Consider the following 22,407-nt stretch of genomic DNA (forward strand, 5'->3'; position numbering starts at 1 on the left):
TTGAGTTCCAAACTTAAATATTTCATATTTTAAATACTTCATATTTCAAATTGGCACCTGGATCAAAATACTTTTTGTAATTGAATTTAATGAAAAATTAGGTATAGCCTCAAGGTACCACTTGGAACCGAATCCGAGTTCGGGAAATGTTTTTTTACAGTAGAAATTGATTTATGAAGTTATTATGCGAAGTCTCGCGAGACTTTGTGAAGTAATAACTTCGCCTCATCTAAGCCAATATTTCTAATACTGTACGGAGCTACAGTATTTAAACGAAGTATTATGAATTGACTTCAGATGTTTCATCCGAAGTCGATTCGCTCATCCCTAGTCCCCCGCCATATCTTCTGTTAGAAGCTGTGGCAGTTACAGGCAGAGGGCTGTTGCAGCCCTTGAGCTTCCAGCCTGAAAGCGGAACATTTGAAGTTATGAGTAGGGAGTTATCTGGTTCCTTGTGAGGTACAGCGCTGGTTCTAGCTTTGTTAGAAATACAGTGGATATAAAATGTCTACACACCCCTGTTAAAATGTCAGGTTTCTGTGATGTAAAAAATGAGACAAAGATAAATCATTTCACAACTTTTTCCACCTTTAATGTGACCTATAAACTGTACCACTCAATTGAAAAACAAACTGAAATCTTTTAGGTGTAATGTGGTTGCATTTTAGGTGTAATGTGGTTGCATAAGTGTGCACATCCTCTTATAACTGGGGATGTAGCTGTGTTCAGAATTAAGCAATCACATTCAAAATCATGTTAAATAGGAGTCAGCATACACCTTCATTTAAAGTGCCTCTGATTAACCCCAAATAAAGTTCAGCTGCTCTAGTTGGTCTTTCCTGAAATTTTCTTAGTCGCATCCCACAGCAAAAGCCATGGTCCACAGAGAGCTTCCAAAGCATCAGAGGGATCTCATTGTTAAAAGGTATCAGTCAGGAGAAGGGTACAAAAGAATTTCCAAGTCATTAGATATACCATGGAACACAGTGAAGACAGTCATCATCAAGTGGAGAAAATATGGCACAACAGTGACATTACCAAGAACTGGACGTCCCTCCAAAATTGATGAAAAGACGAGAAGAAAACTGGTCTGGGAGGCTACCAAGAGGCCTACAGCAACATTAAAGGAGCTGCAGGAATATTTGGCAAGTACTGGCTGTGTGGTACATGTGACAACAATCTCCCGTATTCTTCATATGTCTGGGCTATGGGGTAGAGTGGCAAGATGAAAGCCTTTTCTCACAAAGAAAAACATCCAAGCCAGGCTTCATTTTGCAAAAACTCATCTGAAGTCGCCAAAAAGCATGTGGGAAAAGGTGTTATGGTCTGATGAAACCAAGGTTGAACTTTTTGGCCATAATTCCAAAAGATATGTTTGGCCCAAAAACAACACTGCACATCACCAAAAGAACACCATACCCACAGTGAAGCATGGTGGTGGCAGAATCATGCTTTGGGGCTGTTTTTCTTTAGTTGGAACTGGGGCCTTAGTTAAGCTAGAGGGAATTATGAACAGTTCCAAATACCAGTCAATATTGGCACAAAACCTTCAGGCTTCTGCTAGAAAGCTGAACATGAAGAGGAACTTCATCTTTCAGCATGACAACGACCCAAAGCATACATCCAAATCAATAAAGGAATGGCTTCACCAGAAGAAGATTAAAGTTTTGGAATGGCCCAGCCAGAACCCAGACCTGAATCCGATTGAAAATCTGTGGGGTGATCTGAAGAGGGCTGTGCACAGGAGATGTCCTCGTAATCTGACAGATTTGGAGTGTTTTTGCAAAGAAGAGTGGGCAGATCTTGCCAAGTCAAAATGTGCCATGCTGATAGACTCATACCCAAAAAGACTAAGTGCTGTAATAAAATCAAAAGGTGCTTCAACAATGTATTAGTTTAAGGGTCTGCACACTTATGCAACCATATTATTTTATTTTTATATTTTTTCTTCCCTCCACCTAAAAGATTTCAGTTTGTTTTTCAGTTGAGTGGTACAGTTTATAGGTCACATTAAAGGTGGAAAAAGTTCTGAAATGATTTAACTTTGTGTCATTTTTTTTACATCACAGAAACCTGACATTTTAACAGGGGTGTGTAGACTTTTTATATCCACTGTAGGTTGTCATGTCCTATATGATGTCTTTAATAGAGTTTTGGGTACATAAATAATTATTCCTGGAGATTGGCATTTGTGGTTTATGTAATTAGAGCTTAACCATTAGTTAGTGACATTGTTTACATACTTTATTTTACTGATTGACTGTGATTGCGGTCTGCAGCCAGGTGTGGCAATCTGGGGTTTTCCTTTGGGGTTACAGGGATTTATCCCATAGGATGATTAATGTAAAAAATTAAAGTCAGACATTGTATAGTACATGAAAATCTCTTTCTAACAAAGCTAGAACCAGCCCTATACCTCACATGGATCCAGAGATCTCCCCATTAATTGCTCTACTAGATTTATATCAAACTGGAAGCTCAAGGGGAGTGTCCTTTCAGCTGCAGCTCTCCCTATCACAGCTCAGGAGGCAGTTGAGGGACATCTCAGTAAGCAGGACAAATAAATAAGGGGAAAAAAATAGGTGGCAGTATACAGATACATTTTATTAAATAATATTTTTTTTTTATTACAGGTGAAACTCGAAAAATTTGAATATTGTGCAAAGTTCATTTATTTCAGTAATGCAACTTAAAAGGTGAAACTAACATATGAGATAGACTCAGTACACGGAAAGCGAGATATTTCAAGCCTTTATTTATTATAATTTAGATGATTATGGCTTGCAGCTTATGAAACCCCAAAGTCACAATTTTGAGGTACCCTTTGTTCAGGGGGTATGGATTAATTAGCTGACTAGAGTGTGACACTTTGAGCCTAGAATATTGAACCTTTTCACAAAATTCTAATTTTAAGCTGCATTAATACAATTCCGTTTAATTTGCATTACTGAAATAAATGGACTTTTGCACGATATTCTAATTTTTCAATTTTCACCTGTGCATGCAAGTACAAAAATACTCAGATCCAGGTGCTGGTTTGAAAACTGTAGAATATTTTTCATGTGACAAATCCACTTCCTGGTTTAGCCTAAACTAAATCCAGTGGGTCCACATCATCGTCTCATGGCCTTGCGTCAGGAAATATAACGTAAATATGGAATAACATACAGTGAGTACTGATATATCTGTGAGGCTGGAAAGTTGGCGACACATATCTATACTTACATACTCAGACCTGAATGCCGTAAAGCATTGTTTTATCTCATGTGTTTCCTGACTATCTACAGTATATATTATAATGTTACCAGATCCAAACACACATAAGTCATCCTTTTGAAAGAAGCAAAACACCCAGATAAATCCTCAATTTTTAATAACCTCTATTGTTTTTCATGTTTATGGTGACATAATTTAAAAAAAATCCCTAATTTGAACTTTTCATCTTAAGCTATTATGCTCTATGCAGGGAGGGTAAGAATTTTATTAAACTATTGAAGCCAAGTTGGTCTGCGTGTACATCATCAATTAATGTATACATGATTACAATAAATTAGGATAAAGGCAATGCTTCATAAATCCCCAGCATCAGTGCATAAAACTCCCATCCCTAAAGAACGTCTTGCAAAATATATCGCAGCACTAAACTTTACTGACAAAACAAATGGGTTTAGAGATAAAGACCAGGAAATATTGTCTCTCAGAGGACTCATTTTCATGCTATATACTTGTCAGCCATAAAAAAGTTCCCTAAAACCAGATTAAGTAAACCCGCTTATGCTGCCACTCAGGGGACCTTGATTTGAATGTCATATGAATCACAGATTTGGATGCAGTTTGTAGTTAGCTTTATCCATTGATCCTTTGGACAGGTCCCTTGATGCTCACATAAATATTTCTGAGGCAGTACTTGAATTCTACATTCACTTCTCAAGAACATAAGAGCCTTGAATAACTGCCTCCTTATCTTGTTTGTTACCAAAGTTTTGCTATTGAAAGACATTTACAACAATAGACCTAATAATATACTGTATTTTTTGCTTTATAAGGCACACCCGATGATAAGACACACCCCAGGTTTAAGAGGAGGAAAATAAGAAAAAAATGTTTTTCATCAGACCTCATATCAGATCCTCAGATCAAACCCCCATAAATATCAGGACATCAGATCAGACCCCCATAAATATCAGGACATCAGACCAGACCCCCATAAATATCACAAAACCTACAAAAGACGGAGCTCACCACGTACTGTTATCAAAATATATAAATACTTTATAGGATACATAACATCTATGATATCTATATATATATATATATATATATATATATATATATATGCGACATTGTCTTTAAAACCAGATAGGCAGAGAGAAACACCACCCTGATGGGACATAGTTACATGACAATATTCATGTGTAGCCTATGTATAATCAATAATATGCTGAATTAATAAATAAATGACACAACGGTAGATCTCATATGGTTGTATGGTACATATCTATGGGGGACAGCAAGCCTGCAAAATTATTACCAATGATACTGAGAAACCACAGGTTGGTACACCGTGATTCCGAACCATAAAACCCAATGTACAAGGAAAATGAGAGGAGACCTACCAGCTAAAATGCCGTATGTCCACAAACAGGATGGCGGCACCCCGATGAGCGTTTCGGTGTGCCTTCGTCAGGGGGTAATGCCATCATTGTGGAGCACAGGTTTTAAACCCCTTTCCACCAATCAGGTGCATGTCCAGTGATTCATTCCCTAAATCACCTGGACGTCTGTAGGCTGCGCCGTGAGCGGGCCACCCCGCAGAAACCTCCCCCCGGCCGGCGTCGCGTCGCCACACCCACACCACATGACAGAAGTCATGTGATGTGGTGGATCGACGTCAAGATGCCGGCCCACCACACACCACGCGCACGCATCCAGGGGAGAAGGGAAATGTACCAGGCTGCAGCCCTAGGGAGAAGTACTCCCTCTACTGGCTGTCAGTATATAACTATGTATGTCGTCTGTATCCCCCTACTGCCAATCAATATTACATTAAGGCAAACAGTTTCCAGTACTCAATGAGTGATGTCTATACATTGATGAATTACAAATATTGATGTACAAATAAATATTATAAAAATCTCAGATATTCCATAAAAAAATACATATGTAGAGGAATGTCTTGTGAGGAAAGGGGGAAAGTGACAAAATAATAAGTGTGAATATGTACAGAATAAAAATAGATAAAATAATACCAGTATAATTTGTATGTACATATCATTCAGAAATACCGAATGCACAATAAATTGGAGGTGCCAACTTCTAATATTTTATTCAGAATAGAACATAAATCACGGAACAAAAGTTTAAACTGAGAAAATGTACCATTTTAAGGGAAAAATATGTTGAATCAGAATTTCATGGTGTCAACAAATCCCCAAAAAGTTGGGACAAGGCCATTTTCACCACTGTGTGGCATCTCCCCTTCTTCTTACAACACTCAACAGACGTCTGGGGACCGAGGAGACCAGTTTCTCAAGTTTAGAAATAGGAATGCTCTCCCATTCTTGTCTAATACAGGCCTCTAACTGTTCAATCGTCTTGGGCCTTCTTTGTTGCACCTTCCTCTTTATGATGCGCCAAATGTTCTCTATAGGTGAAAGATCTGGACTGCAGACTGGCCATTTCAGTACCGGGATCCTTCTCCTACGCAGCCATGATGTTGTGATTGATGCAGAATGTGGTCTGGCATTATCTTGTTGAAAAATGCAGGGTCTTCCCTGAAAGAGATGACGTCTGGATGGGAGCATATGTTGTCCTAGAACCTGAATATATTTTTCTGCATTGATGGTGCCTTTCCAGACCTGCAAGCTGCCCATGCCACACGCACTCATGCAACCCCATACCATCAGAGATGCAGGCTTCTGAACTGAGCGTCGATAACAACTTGGGTTGTCCTTGTCCTCTTTGGCGTCCCAGATTTCCAAAAAGAACTTCGAATCGTGACTCGTCTGACCACAGAACAGTCTTCCATTTTGCCACACTCCATTTTAAATGATCCCTGGCCCAGTGAAAACGCCTGAGCTTGTGGATCTTGCTTAGAAATGGCTTCTTCTTTGCACTGTAGAGTTTCAGCTGGCAACGGCGGATGGCACGGTGGATTGTGTTCACTGACAATGGTTTCTGGAAGTATTCCTGAGCCCATTCTGTGATTTCCTTTACAGTAGCATTCCTGTTTGTGGTGCAGTGTCGTTTAAGGGCCCGGAGATCACGGGCATCCAGGATGGTTTTACGGCCTTGACCCTTACGCACAGAGATTGTTCCAGATTCTCAGAATCTTCGGATGATGTTATGCACAGTTGATGATGATAGACGCAAAGTCTTTGCAATTTTTTGCTGGGTAACACCTTTCTGATATTGCTCCACTATCTTTCTGCGCAACATTGTGGGAATTGGTGATTCTCTACCCATCTTGGCTTCTGAGAGACACTGCCACTCTGAGAAGCTCTTTTTATACCCAATCATGTTGCCAATTGACCTAATTAGTGTTAATTGGTCTTCCAGCTCTTCGTTATGCTCAAATTTTCTTTTTCCAGCCTCTTACTGCTACTTGTCCCAACTTTTTTGGGATTAGTTAACACCGTGAAATTTGGAATCAACGTTTTTTCCTTTAAAATGATACATTTACTCGGATTAAACGTTTGATCTGTCATCTACGTTCTATTACAAATAAAATATTGACATTTGCCATCTCCACATCATTGCATTCAGTTTTTATTCACAATTTGTTTAGTGTCCCAACTTTTTTGGAATCCGGTTTGTAATACATAAGAAACAGGGTGTGATAAAAAGTGTATGCCAATGAATATAAAGAATACAAAATGGCAAATAGAGACATTAGTGGTGAGAATAAAAAACCCAAATTTTAATGAGTTAGAACAGAAGACATCTGTAAAAATGTGAGGACATTTGTGTGAGGTGAACAACGGTGATAATGAGGTGGGAGAGCGCAAGGAGGAAGCACTCCAGAATATATATACACTGCTCAAAAAAATAAAGGGAACACAAAAAAAACACATCCTAGATCTGAATTAATTAAATATTCTTCTGAAATACTTTGTTCTTTACATAGTTGAATGTGCTGACAACAAAATCACACAAAAATAAAAAAATGGAAATCAAATTTTTCAAACCATGGAGGTCTGGATTTGGAGTCACACTCAAAATTTAAGTGGAAAAACACACTACAGGCTGATCCAACTTTGATGTAATGTCCTTAAAACAAGTCAAAATGAGGCTCAGTAGTGTGTGTGGCCTCCACGTGCCTGTATGACCTCCCTACAACGCCTGTGCATGCTCCTGATGAGGTGGCGGACGGTCTCCTGAGGGATCTCCTCCCAGACCTGGACTAAAGCATCTGCCAACTCCTGGACAGTCTGTGGTGCAACGTGACGTTGGTGGATAGAGCGAGACATGATGTCCCAGATGTGCTCAATTGGATTCAGGTCTGGGGAACGGGCGGGCCAGTCCATAGCATCAATGCCTTTGTCTTGCAGGAACTGCTGACACAATACAGCCACATGAGGTGTAGCATTGTCTTGCATTAGGAGGAACCCACGGCCAACTGCACCAGCATATGGTCTCACAAGGGGTTTGAGGATCTGATCTCGGTACCTGATGGCAGTCAGGCTACCTCTGGCGAGCACATGGAGGGCTGTGCGGCCCTCCAAAGAAATGCCACCCCACACCATTACTGACCCAATGCCAAACCGGTCATGCTGGAGGATGTTGCAGGCAGCAGAACGTTCTCTACGGCGTCTCCAGACTCTGTCACGTCTGTCACATGTGCTCAGTGTGAACCTGCTTTCATCTGTGAAGAGCACAGGGCGCCAGTGGCGAATTTGCCAATCTTGGTGTTCTCTGGCAAATGCCAAACGTCCTGCACGGTGTTGGGCTGTAAGCACAACCCCCACCTGTGGACGTCGGGCCCTCATATCACCCTCATGGAGTCTGTTTCTGACCGTTTGAGCAGACACATGCACATTTGTGGCCTAATGGAGGTCATTTTGCAGGGCTCTGGCAGTGCTCCTCCTGTTCCTCCTTGCACAAAGGCGGATGTAGCGGTCCTGCTGCTGGGTTGTTGCCCTCCTACGGCCTCCTCCACGTCTCCTGATGTACTGGCCTGTCTCCTGGTAGCGCCTCCATGCTCTGGACACTACGCTGACAGACACAGCAAACCTTCTTGCCACAGCTCGCATTGATGTGCCATCCTGGATAAGCTGCACCACCTGAGCCACTTGTGTGGGTTGTAGACTCCGTCTCATGCTACCACTAGAGTGAAAGCACCGCCAGCATTCAAAAGTGACCAAAACATCAGCCAGGAAGCATAGGAACTGAGAAGTGGTCTGTGGTCACCACCTGCAGAACCACTCCTTTATTGGGGGTGTCTTGCTAATTGCCTATAATTTCCACCTGTTGTCTATCCCATTTGCACAACAGCATGTGAAATTGATTGTCACTCAGTGTTGCTTCCTAAGTGGACAGTTTGATTTCACAGAAGTGTGATTGACTTGGAGTTACATTGTGTTGTTTAAGTGTTCCCTTTATTTTTTTGAGCAGTGTATATACAGTACAGACCAAAAGTTTGGACACACCTTCTCATTCAAAGAGTTTTCTTTATTTTCATGACTATGAAGGCATCAAATCTATGAATTAACACATGTGGAATTATATACATAACAAACAAGTGTGAAACAGCTGAAAATATGTAATATTCTAGGTTCTTCAAAGTAGCCACCTTTTGCTTTGATTACTGCTTTGCACACTCTTGGCATTCTCTTGATGAGCTTCAAGAGGTAGTCCCCTGAAATGGTCTTCCAACAGTCTTGAAGGAGTTCCCAGAGATGCTTAGCACTTGTTGGCCCTTTTGCCTTCACTCTGCGATCCAGCTCACCCCAAACCATCTTGATTGGGTTCAGGTCCGGTGACTGTGGAGGCCAGGTCATCTGGCGCAGCACCCCATCACTCTCCTTCATGGTCAAATAGCCCTTACTTTCAAAGTTTTCCCAATTTTCCGGCTGACTGACTGACCTTCATTTCTTAAAGTAATGATGGCCACTCGTTTTTCTTTACTTAGCTGCTTTTTTCTTGCCATAATACAAATTCTAACAGTCTATTCAGTAGGACTATCAGCTGTGTATCCACCTGACTTCTCCTCAACGCAACTGATGGTCCCAACCCCATTTATAAGGCAAGAAATCCCACTTATTAAACCTGACAGGGCACACCTGTGAAGTGGAAACCATTTCAGGGGACTACCTCTTGAAGCTCATCAAGAGAATGCCAAGAGTGTGCAAAGCAGTAATCAAAGGAAAAGGTGGCTACTTTGAAGAACCTAGAATATGATATATTTTCAGTTGTTTCACACTTGTTTGTTATGTATATAATTCCACATGTGTTAATTCATAGTTTTGATGCCTTCAGTGTGAATCTACAATTTTCATAGTCATGAAAATAAAGAAAACTCTTTGAATGAGAAGGTGTGTCCAAACTTTTGGTCTGTACTGTATATGAACTAGGGAGCCAACCCAAACCCAATTGAAATTTTAAGTTTGGGCCTACCTAATGATGGAGCCCCCCTCATACTATTGGCTATAGTTTCAGTATAGAGCCCGAAGGTGCAAGGAAGGGGAAAAGGAAGGGGAAAAGGGGAGAGGAGGAAAAAGAATGGGGTGCGGAATGGAAGGAGGGGGGGTAAAAATCCATGTATACGGTATCAAGTTAGCGTGCTCCTACACCAGGGCACCCTGATCTATCATCCCATTTAGATACAGTGAGTATAGAAAAATTCAAAAAAGAAGAAAAAACTGAAAAGTTATGGGAGTGGGTCAGGAAGATGCCAGACATCAAAGTCTAAAAATGACAAAGCAGCTGGGTCCTATGGAAAAACAAGAAGTGTTCCACTCTGGACATGGATGGAGAGATCTTCTATTTTCTGGGGGGGTGTAATAACCTGGAATAACACATTAAAAAAATAAATTTAAAAAATAAAATAAAGAGCTCTATAAATATCAGGACATCAGATCAGGCCCTCATATCAGGACATCACATCAACCTTCCATGTCAGAACCCGATCAGCCCCCATCAGACCTTATATTAGCCAACATTGTCAGACCCCATCAGACCTCAGATCAGCCTTCAATGTTAGACCCCTATCAGACCTCAGATCAACTCACATTGTCAGACCTGATCAGCCCTCAATGTTAGACCCCATCAGACCTCAGATCAGATTAAAATAAAAACCTCCTCTTACCTGTCCTGTGCCGAGGCTCCTTTTCACATCCAGCAGAAGTTGTGCTCCCCTGTCTTCCCAGCCTGCGCTGCTCTGTCATCTGACTGTGTGCAGCATCAGGTCATAGTGCGTGCACTATGTCCTGACGCTGTATGCGGTCAGGACAGTGAAGCGCCAGCCCCAGCACCTAATTCATACTAGTGAGCACTTCCATAATGGAAGCACACACTAGTATTCGCTTTATAAGATTCACAGCCATTTTCCCCCCACTTTTTTAAAGCGAACAATATGGCACTTTGTTTTAAAGGGGTTTCCAGGTTCAGACAATTGATGACATCCTTAGGATTGACCTTCAAAATCAGTTTGGTTGAGTATAGCTCTCACAAACCCTACTGATCAGTTATTTGAAGGGGCGGTGGCCTCTTCAATGCTACAATGGGTCATCAGTTGCATTGGTCCGCAGAATTTTAGCCTTGTCCAATTCAAGTGAATGAGACGAAGATGCAATACCATTCACTACTGATACTAATCAGATGGTGTGCAGGTAGACAGATTGAGACAAATAATGAAAAGGCCACAGTGCTTGATCAAGCTAACCAGTCTGCACATCTTCTTACAGCAAACTATTAACCCATTGGCACCGTAAACAATGTTCTTTTTTTCCCCTTCATTTATACCTCCCTGCCTTCAAAGAGACAGCACTTATTTTATTATTCCGTTAACATTGCCGTACGAGTTGTACTTTCTAATGACATCATTTAATATTCCATACAATGTATTGGGAAGCTGGAAAAAATATTAATGTAGTGGAATTGCCATTTTTTAATGAGTTTTATATTTAGAGCATTTAATGGACAGTAAAAATGGCAGGTCAGTACACTTACAAAGATAATTTATTTTTATTTTAGTTTTCCGTTACAGCTACAGATGAGAGAATAATTTTAAAGTTCGATTCGGCTGATTTTTTTTGTAAGTAGCGGGTGCAATGACAGGGAGCTGTCATAGTGCCGCCCCCCCCATCATACATTATCTCGGCAACTGAGTGTAAAAACTGTGTAAAATTAACATTAAAAAAAAATGCAAATCAAACTTACCGCCTCCATTTGCTAACGACAGGCCGGCCATCTCCATCTTGCTTGAAGATCTGGAGTGAAATCTCGCGCGGCGTGAGATCACGTCATCACACCGTTCGGCGTCACCACGCACGGGATTTCGGCCAAGATCTTCAGTCAAGATGTAGGCTAGTGGCCCGTTGAAAACAAATGGAGGAGGTAAGTTTGATTTTTTTGTTTTTTACACTATTTCAGGTTAAATCGATTCGCTGACACGAAGCACGAGGAAATTCGGCTTCGAGGCGAATCAAATTTATCTTGAGGGGTTAAATGTCCATGATCGGCCACCATGTTTAAAGACCTGACTTTGTAAGGTGGATTTCGCTAACGGGTTAAACCCTTTAGTCTTAGGCATTTATTTATTTTTTGCTGTTTACAATAAACTCCAAGTACTACTCATAAGATCATTGTTTAATTTAGTCTCTCACCGGAGTAACAGTTGCTTATGTTGCTAAAACACTTCATCAGATTCCAATAAAAAAAAAATTCAAATGCAGGCATTTTAACAATGCCATAACAAGATGTATCATTGACAAAGTACGATGTCACATCTACCTGGCTCTGGCTTATACAGTCCTGATCAAAAGTTTAAGACCACTTGAAAAATGGCAAAAAATCATATTTAGCATGGCTGGATCTTAACAATGTTCCAAGTAGAGCTTCAACATGCAACAAGAAGAAATGGGAGTGAGACAAAACATTTTTTGAGCATTCAATTTAATGAAAACAACGAATAAACTGAAACAGGCTGTTTTTCAGCTGATCAAAAGTTTAGGAGCACACCTCCAAAAAAAAAACTAAACCCCCCCCCAAAACAGAAATCCAACTTCCAAACATGAACGCAGTAATGAGTAGCTCCGCCGTTATTGTTTATCACTTCCAAAATTTGTTTCGGCATGCTTGATGCAAGCGTTTCCATGAGGTGAGTGGGAACATTTCTCCAAGTGGTGAAGACGGCCGCACGAAGGCCATCTACTGTCTGGAACTGTTGTCCATTTTTGCAAACTTCCCTTGCCATCCATCCCCAAAGGTTCTCAATTGGATTTAGATCAGGGGAAAAAGCAGGATGGGGCAAAAGAGTGATGTTATTCTCCTGGAAGACGTCCCTTGTCCTGCGGGCATTGTGTACTGTAGCGTTGTCCTGTTGAAAAACCCAGTCGTTACCACAGATGAGGGCCCACAGTCATGAGGAATGCTCTCTGCAACATCTGGACATAGCCAGTTGCCGTTTGACGCCCCTGCACTTCCTGAAGCTCCATTGTTCCACTGAAGGAAAAAGCACCCCAGACAATTATGGCACCCCCTCCACTGTGGCGCGTAGAAAACATCTCAGGTGGGATCTGCTTGTCATGCCAGTAACGTTGGAAACCATCAGGACCATCAAGGTTAAATTTTTTCTCATCAGAGAATAAAATTTTCTTCCACCTTTGAATGTCCCATGTTTGGTGCTCTCTTGCAAAGTCCAAACGAGCAGTTCTGTGGTGTTCAATGAGACGAGGTCTTTGAAGACGTTTTTTGTTTTTGAAGCCCTTCAGTCTCAGGTGCCATCTGATGGTTATGGGGCTGTAGTCAGCACCAGTAAGGGCCTTAATTTGGGTCGAGGATCGTCCAGTGTCTTGACGGTCAGCCAATTGGATCCTCCAGCTCAGTGCTGATGAAATTCTTTTGGGTTTTCCACTTGACTTTTTTGTTACATAACCCTCAGGATCATTTAAGAAATTCCAAATGACTCTTACTGCGTCCCACCTCAGCAGCGATGGCGCGCTGTGAGAGACCCTGCTTATGCAGTTCAACAACCCGACCACGTTCAAAAAGGGAGAGTTTTTTTGCCTTTGCCATCACAACGTGTGACTACTTGACAGAAAATGACAATGAATCCACATCTTTGCACAGATTTGACTTTTTAAAGGCATGTGGTCCTAAGATTTGGATCAGCTGAAAAACAGCCTGTTTTAGTTTAATCGTTATTTTCAATTAATTGAATGCTCAAAACATGTTTTGTCTCACTCTCATTTCTTCTTGTTGCATGTTGAAGCTCTACTTGGAACCTTGTTAATATCCAACAATGTAAAATATGATTTTTTGCCATTTTACAAGTGGTCTTAAACTTTTGATCAGGACTGTATGCTACTGGGAGTACTATAGTATGTCAAAACTTTCTGTTTTTCACCATTAGTTTTTGCCATAAACACCACAGAGTTCACCCTGGAGGTTTACTTTCTTGCAGATGCTTATGCTAGCTAACTTGATGAAGCAAATATAGTCAGAATATGAAATTGTTTAAACTTTGGCACTTGTAGTCTAATAAATACATAATTTTTGGTAAACAGATATTTAACAAGAGCAACATATAGTGCTAGAAACTGATACCAAATGTATTCCACTCAATACATCTACTATGACAAGACCTAAATACTTATCTATTGCAACTGTTTTGCTTGCTAAAGGGATCAGTGAGTAAAAATGAAAAGGTTACAGAAAGTTTTATTGTGTTATAGAGTGAATTGGTGCTTTCTATATTTGGGATGTTTTTTTCCTGTGATCTATAGTATTTTGCCTATTTTGACATGCTTACAAAAGCATCTTTTTGCATAAGACTGACCTAAACTATTTTGTGATTCAAGACAATTTCCCTTTTTTTCTGTTTTTAGTCAGTTGAGTTGATACCTCTGACCAGGAATGCAAGGCAAGGATATTGGGAGCAAAGGTGGATAGAGCTTGGGATTTCCCACGCAATCACGGCTAATTGCCTTGCAATTGTATATATCCTCCAGACGTAGAACACAGCCATGTGTATGTGAAGCATGTAGCACAAGGTTATTGTCAAGGCAGATGTATAGTTCAATCTGAATTGGTGCCAAAAAAAGCTGATTTATTAAAGGTGCAATGACACCAAAAGCACATGCACACTGTTTATCATAGAGTAGTTCTGTGTCCTAATTAATGTAGAATAAAGATAATTTGTGAAAATGCAAGGCATATACAATTAGCTATTATAAATCCATAAAACGTACTTTTTTATACAGCTTTTCTTTTCCTTTAGTAAATCCATACATGTGTATGGTCTGTATGTAGCCATCTAACAAAAACTGTGCTATAGTTATAAGACCCACTTCACCCACAAATTTGCTTTAGCATTTTTTACCATTAAAATTCACAGATAATATGCATTTTTGATGATTTAAAAGGGTTATCCAGAAATGGATAATTATGACCTATCCTCAGGGGATAGTCTTGGCACCTATGCCAACCAGCTATTTCAGGGACCGGCTGTGCTCACTGGATCTCTGATGAGCTCAGCTGGCTCCCATAAGCTCTCCAAGCTCAGCGGTGTACATTGCACAGTAGCTGTGCTTGGTATTGCAACTCGGCCCCATTCACTTCACATGGCTGAGAATGAGGCCATGCTGCTCACGAAGTGGCGGTCTCTTCAAACTGTCGATCAGCTGGGCCTCGGGTGCTGGACCCTTGCCTATCTTATCTTGATGACCTATACTGAAGATAGGTCAATAATATTAAATACCAGATAACCCCTTTAAGTGCCTTGTTTTCAAAAAAACATGTGAATTTTTTTTCTCAGGCATTTGTTCTTTGTTCCCCTACAAAAAAAAGGGATGATAAAATGCCTGAAAAACACCATTGCTTTGACATGCTGGGTTTTACTATAAACACAAAAAATGCCCCTACAATTAAAAAAAAAACATTCTAAAAAAAACTGCAGCTGACATCTTGAACTGGTCGATTTTCAGCAAAAAACACACCAAAGAACACCGGTGCAAAAATACCACTAAAAACTATATGTAAACCCAGTGCTGTGTAAACCCAATAGAGCTCAATTTTCCTCTAGTCACAACTCATTCACAAAGTATTTTCATGGATGTAAGACTATAAGTAAAATGACTGTATTATCTAAACATAGATTAGAGGAGCAAATCACTCAGAATTCTATTTGGGTTTGATTTGGCTGAATCGATGAACCAATTTAAATTAGGTCTGAATCGATTCCACCCTAATCGAAAGTTCTCCATATGGCCTGAAAATTTGTGCATGACACTCTGAGGTCTCATAGCATAGGACCTATACCGATATAGGATTATAATACTGTATTGAATTCAGTGTTGCATCTTCATATCCAGATATAAAATATTAACTAGTGACACATATTTGCTTAAAGCGGTTATCTGAGCATGGAAATGCCCCCTCATATGCCTGAGCCCCTCACACTGATTCTACTTTCCTGACCTGCTCCCTGGGCCGCTCCTGGTCCCCACACCGCCACTGCTTCTCCCCGTGCGAGGATGAAAACATCCGTGTCGGGGGAAGTGGGGGGGGGGGCGGAAGCAGCCAATAGCAGGAGGTGATGGGGACGAGCCTCCCTAGCATCGCGGGGAAGCAGCGGCTGCCGTGCTGGGACCAGGAGCGGCACAGGGATCGGGGAGCCAGGTAAGTAGAATCAGTGTGAGGGGCATGGACATACGGGGGGCATTTCCAGGCTCAGATAACCCTTTTAACTAAAACAAGTCAGTGGTGTTTCTGGCTTATGTTTGGGCATAGTCATATAACTTTGGCTGCAGTATGGTGCCCAGATATTATTATTACCTTTTATTTCTGTTGGATATGATTAAAATTTTGCTCAAAGTATCCTTTGGTGGTGAATACTTTAATGCTGTATGGAGACTTGTGCTGTTCACATCCGTAGTTCCGTTCTGCAGCCCCACAAAAAATATAGAGCATGCCCAATGCTTGTATGCAATCACAGACAAGAATAGACATTTTCTATATACAGTAGCTCCAGCCCTGTGCATTCCGCAAAATACGGAACGCCCACGGCCGATATCTGTGTTTTGTGGATTCGCAATTTGCCGACCGCAAAACACACCACGGTTGTGTGAATGTACCCTTAGTATGATTTCATAACTATTCACAGCCAACATATTGGCTTTGATAAAGGGGCTGTAGTATCCTGAAATATACGGGTCAGATACATGTCAAAAGGACATCCTTTAAGCAACATTTAGTCGATGAAGTCAATGAGCACGCTGATGTACAAGAAATTTTCTTGGCGCACCAAAGACATGATGTGAATTAAATTGGGCAGCATCTACAGGAGCAGAGGTGTATGTGAGTTACTAAAATCTCTGGGCATGACATAATTTTAGCACCGAATGAATTATAATAAACCCAATAAATAAAAGGTATATTTAAGAGTCTGTATTAAAAGGGGTCTGCTAAAAGGGCACATAAAAATTCTACACAATAAAAAATAATTTCCCCTGAAACTGTCCCTTAGATCCTTAATGTGAAAATTGCCTGTGATTATTGTGTAAATGGTAAAAGAAATTTGCTGCATTCACTTTATTATGAAATACTGGCCAAACCCATAGTGTAAGATTTCAGGAAATAATCAGGTTAAAATATCAGAAAAAGCCTCAAAAGGCTTAAGCTGAAGGTTTTACCATTGCCCTCACTGTCCCCTGATCTGAACAGCATTGAAAATCTATGGATAAAATTCAAGAACAGTGCATGCAAGATGGGCCAGGAATCTCACAGAACTGAAAGACTTTTTCAGGAAATAATGGATGAAAATCCCTCAAACAAGAATTGAAAGATACTTGACTGGCTACAAACAGTGGCCCAGATTCAAGAAGCACTTGCGCGGGAACAAGTGTGATTTGCGCCGCGCAAGTACTGATTTGCTCCTATGCAAATTTGCGGCTGATTCTGTAAACCAGTTAAGCCTGAAATGCGGCCATTTTCCCGCGCACGCAGCCTAGCTGTTCCTGCGCAATTTTGCGCGGGGTGTAAGTTGCGCCTTCATGGAATTCCCTCAGCGAATATGCAAATTAGGTACTGCCGATGATTCAGAAACATGCGCGTATGATGCGCATCTTGCGCTGGAAGCGTGCAAGCTTTTTTCCCTGGGCAAACTTGCTCCTGTTAAAAGCAGGGGCAAGTTAGCAAAAGATGGCCAAATGTCATCTGAAGGAGCGCGCAACTTCAGCAGCACCTAGACAGACGATCTGAACAAGCAGAGCACCCACATTTTCGGGACCTCACATCTGTGCACCAACATGCCAGGGGCAGCTATGGTTCTTGATATTCTATTGACTGAGCCGACTCGTAGGAGGGCACGGGAGAGGATTTACAGAGGGCGCTACAACCTTTTTCAGATGACTGAGGCCTCATGCACACGACCGTTGTGTACATCCGCGGCCGTTGTTCCGTTTTCTGTTTTTTTTCGCGGACCCATTGACTTTCAATGGGTCCGTGGAAAAATCGGAAAATGCACCGTTTGGCTTCCGCGTCCGTGATCCGTGTCCGTGATCCGTGTCCGTTTTTCCTATCATTTTCAATGGAAACTTGACTTAGTTTTTTTTTTCACTTTTCATGTCCGTGGATCCTCCAAAAATCAAGGAAGACCCACGGAAGAAAAAACGGTCACGGATCACGGAACAACGGAAATCCGTTTTGCGGACCGCAAAAAAAAACGGTCGTGTGCATGGGGCCTGATACTGAGGTGTATCGCATGTTTCGCTTTATCCCTGAAGTCATCCTTGAGTTGGTAACAATCCTGCAGGATGACATCAGCAGCCCGACCCAAATCCAAATCCCAAATCCTGAGCATATAGAAAAATAATAAAAAAAATCATATTGTGTTGAGCAAAAAAATGTCGACATAAAATTATTTTTTAGTTTTTTTCTTTGGGCCAAGGGTGCCCCGGCTCTGGCTCCTCAATCTCCGTGGTGCGGAGGAGGCATGGGGTGGGGATGGAGGGGTGGGGGGAGGAGGGGGGGGAGGAAAAAGCAGGATGAAATTCAGCAAAGAACCTGCGCAAGTCTGCTCCTATTTATTTGCTCAGTGCAAGCTGCTGAGCAGGATTTGCCCTGAAATTATGCTAGCAAACCTCTGCTGAGCCGAAAATTCCTCATTTACATAAGGGCACACCCACTTTGACTTGCACGGCCTTGCGCCCTCAGCTTTGCCTTAAACAGGAGCAAATTAAATGAACAAACGATTCCTGAATCAGGTGGCAATTTGGCAAAATTGCTCCAGCGCAGAGAAATTCAGCTGAGCGGCTGAGGTGTAAGTAATGGGCAAATCTACCTGAATCTGGGCCAGTGTCTACAAGATGTGATACTTGCCATAGGGGGTGCTACTAGTTAATAACCATGCCGGGTGTCCAAACTTGTACTTCGGGCCCTTTTCATTTTTTTGTTATTTAGAAAATTTAAAAGTTGAAAAAAAAAGATTTTTCTTTAAATACAAAGGGAATGTGTCTTCAACTTTATGCATTTTGTAGATCATTTTATCTGCAACTTGGTTAAAGAGGACCTTTCACCACTCCTGTTTTAATAGCTTTGTGCATTCCTCATGTGATAACAATTCTGGAGCATCTATTCTTAAGGCCTCATGCACACGACCGTGCCGTTTTTTGTGGTCCGCAAACCGCGAATCCGCTAAAAAAACCGGAAGCCGCCCGTGTGCCTTTCGCAATTTGCGAAACGGAACGGGCGGCCCATTGTAGACATGCCTATTCTTGTCCGCAAAACGGACAAGAATAGAACATGCTATATATTTTTTGCGGGGCCTCGGAATGGAGCAACGGATGCGGGCATCACACAGAGTGCTGTCCGCATCTTTTGCGGCCCCATTGAAGTCAATGGGTCCGCATCCGAGCCGCAAAAACTGCGGCTCGGATGCGGACCATAACTACGGTCATGTGCATGAGGCCTAAGTCTGTATGTTGTGCCATTCCTGTATTATTTCTACTAGAAGTTATGGATGAATTGCTAGAAGTTTCATTCATAGCTTCTAGTAGAAATAATAAAGGAGTGGTACAAACAAATACGCTGAAGTTCTCTAGTTTGGGACTTGTGCTAAATTGCAGCAACATAATACATACAACATAATATTTCAATGTAATATGCTAGTCATATGTTTTGATGTGATTTTTAACAATACAACTTTTCTGCAAGTACTGTCAAGAAGATGTGCAACCTTTCCTGTTTTACTAAACGTTCTCTTGTTCAGTAGTCAGGCCTGTATTCCCCAGCATTCTGGTACACTAGCTGTAAGGGAATCTATCACCAGGAAATTCACTGTTAAAGCTGGGCACAAAGCTTTCACTTAGTGATCTGTTGCTTCATTCTGGAGAAAAACTACTTTTAAGTCGTATGCAAATGAGCAGTTAAGTGCACAAGGACCGGCCCAAGCCACTCTGTGCACCTATGGCAATCCTGATTCCCTTGCCAGCCCATTCCCTTGTTTGATTGGCAGAGACAGGGAAGATAACTATGTAGGAAACTGTTCCTGACAATCAAGAGAAGAGGGAGGGGCTAGCAGAGGAAGGAAGGGTAGCAAGGGTGCACAGAGTGTCTTGGGCCCACCCTCAGTGCACTTAATTACTCATTTTAAAGATTAGAAGGACTTTTAACCAGAATGAGGCAACAAATGACTAAGTGAAATATATCATCACATTCAGCTAAGCTAGTCTTTCCAGACATTCTGCTTGGTTTAACAGTGAATTTCTTGGTGACAGGTCCCTTTTAATATTTCTCTGACTGCTTCCCGATCAGGACAACCATTTTTTGTCAGTTGAAAAGTAGTTTTTTTTCTGGCTTAAAAATAATTGTTTACTCTCAAGATGAAGACCATCAAAAATGATGCTCAAGCCTACTCCCTCCACAGAAATAACATCTTATTGGGGAGCTATTATCTGTGGATTGAAAGAATGTTGGACAGTTACAATAGTTACAATACAATATTTTGAAAATGGAATTGCTACATGATTGTTTTTATCCCACGTTTAAGAGATAAGTTGGGAAAAAAAGGATTTAAAATCATAGTGTACTATACTTTTCCATACTGCAGAGTCCAGAAAAAAACATATATGTTGAATGAATGTTTTTTTTTTACAATAAAACCCTATGGCAATGGATGCTACTGTATGGCATCATTCCGAGGCTTTTGTTTAATACAAGTGTATAAGTTAAATGGGGGATAAAAAACATGATGTGAACACAGCCTTATATAGTGTTCGACAATATTGTTGTAGAATGATAAGCTCCTGGTACAGTAGGTGTCAAAAACATTTGGGACCAATAGCAATTATCTTTTCCATGTGAATAATGGTTCCTGTTGCAAGTGAAGATTACATTGTGCTATATATCTCATATGTTCTCTTTTTCACATGCAAAAATGCTAATTCAATCTTCACACAACAGCTTATTTTTTTATTTTATTTTTTTATTTTTTTGTTCAACTACATGGCTAAATATGAGGGTGTTAGAGAGAGATGGTTGAATGAATTTAATAATGTGTTTCCTATAAGGTCAGTCAAGCACTGGTCCAGTATTCATTTTATGTTCAAGCCATGTTGATTAGTATAGGAACATAATTCGCTAAGGGGAAAATACACTTTGAACTCTAATAAAAAAACTAGTGCAGATGAATAGTCTAGCCATCATTTCTTATTTAACCCTCATATGAAAAGAATTACACATATTGTACATATACAGTACATTTAAAGCAATAAAAAGTAAGCAATGATATAATTCAGCTGATATGGAAGATATTTCAGCTTTGAACTCTTTTGCATCCTGTTCATATCTCTGAAAGAAATTCTGTTCAAATCTTGAAACAAAAATTACATTTAAACATCTAATATAAAACATAGAGACCTGGAAATATTTGATAAAGTTTACAGAACATTTAAGTTAGTAAACTTACCAGACGTTATTAGCTGATAAAGCCTTAGTGGTTATAACTACGGTGTAGATCACAAAAGTTATATGAATTAAAAGAAATAATTTCTTCCTTGGACTATTTCCTTTTCCTTATTTCCTTTTTCTTTCTTCTTGTTTTAATTTCTTGTTAAATTTATTTTTTGACATATTTTTGTGTTTAGATCTGGACAGCCTTTCTTAAAGGGTTATTTAATTTTCATGATATTGATGACCTATCCTCAGGTTAGGTCATCAATATCAAATCTCTGGGGTCCAACTCAGTTGTTTTGAAGAGGCTTCTGTATTCACGCAAGTGTTACGTCCTCTTCAGTGTTAACCTGCATGCGTCTACATTGTAATGGCGGTGCAGCGTAATTACTTACAGCTTTTTACCCTGTTCACTTCAATGGGAGAGGAAGCTGTAATTACACAGCACCTCAACAACTATGAAGATGGCATGCAGGTAGGAGAGGAGGCTGTAATTACACTGCACCTCCACTACGATGTAGATGGCATGCAGGTAGGAGAGGAGGCTGTAATTACACTGCACCTCCACTATGATGTAGAAGGCATGCAGGTAGGAGAGGAAGCTGTAATTACACTGCACCTCTACTACGATGTAGATGGCATGCAGGTAGGAGAGGAAGCGGTAATTACACTGCACCTCCACTATGATGTAGATGGCATGCAGGTAGGAGAGGAAGCGGTAATTTACTGCACCTCCACTACGATGTAGATGGCATGCAGGTAGGAGAGGAAGCGGTAATTACACTGCACCTCCACTACGATGTAGATGGCATGCAGGTAGGAGAGGAAGCTGTAATTACACTGCACCTCCACTACGATGTAGATGGCATGCAGGTAGGAGAGGAAGCGGTAATTACACTGCACCTCCACTATGATGTAGAAGGCATGCAGGTAGGAGAGGAAGCTGTAATTACACTGCACCTCCACTATGATGTAGAAGGCATGCAGGTAGGAGAGGAAGCGGTAATTACACTGCACCTCCACTACGATGTAGATGGCATGCAGGTAGGAGAGGAAGCTGTAATTTACTGCACCTCCACTACGATGTAGATGGCATGCAGGTAGGAGAGGAAGCGGTAATTACACTGCACCTCCACTATGATGTAGAAGGCATGCAGGTAGGAGAAGAAGCTGTAATTACACTGCACCTCCACTACGATGTAGATGGCATGCAGGTAGGAGAGGAAGCTGTAATTACACTGCACCTCTACTACGATGTAGATGGCATGCAGGTAGGAGAGGAAGCTGTAATTACAC

This window comes from Bufo bufo, chromosome 2 (assembly GCF_905171765.1).
Source record: "Bufo bufo chromosome 2, aBufBuf1.1, whole genome shotgun sequence".
NCBI classification, from domain to species: Eukaryota; Metazoa; Chordata; class Amphibia; order Anura; family Bufonidae; genus Bufo; species Bufo bufo.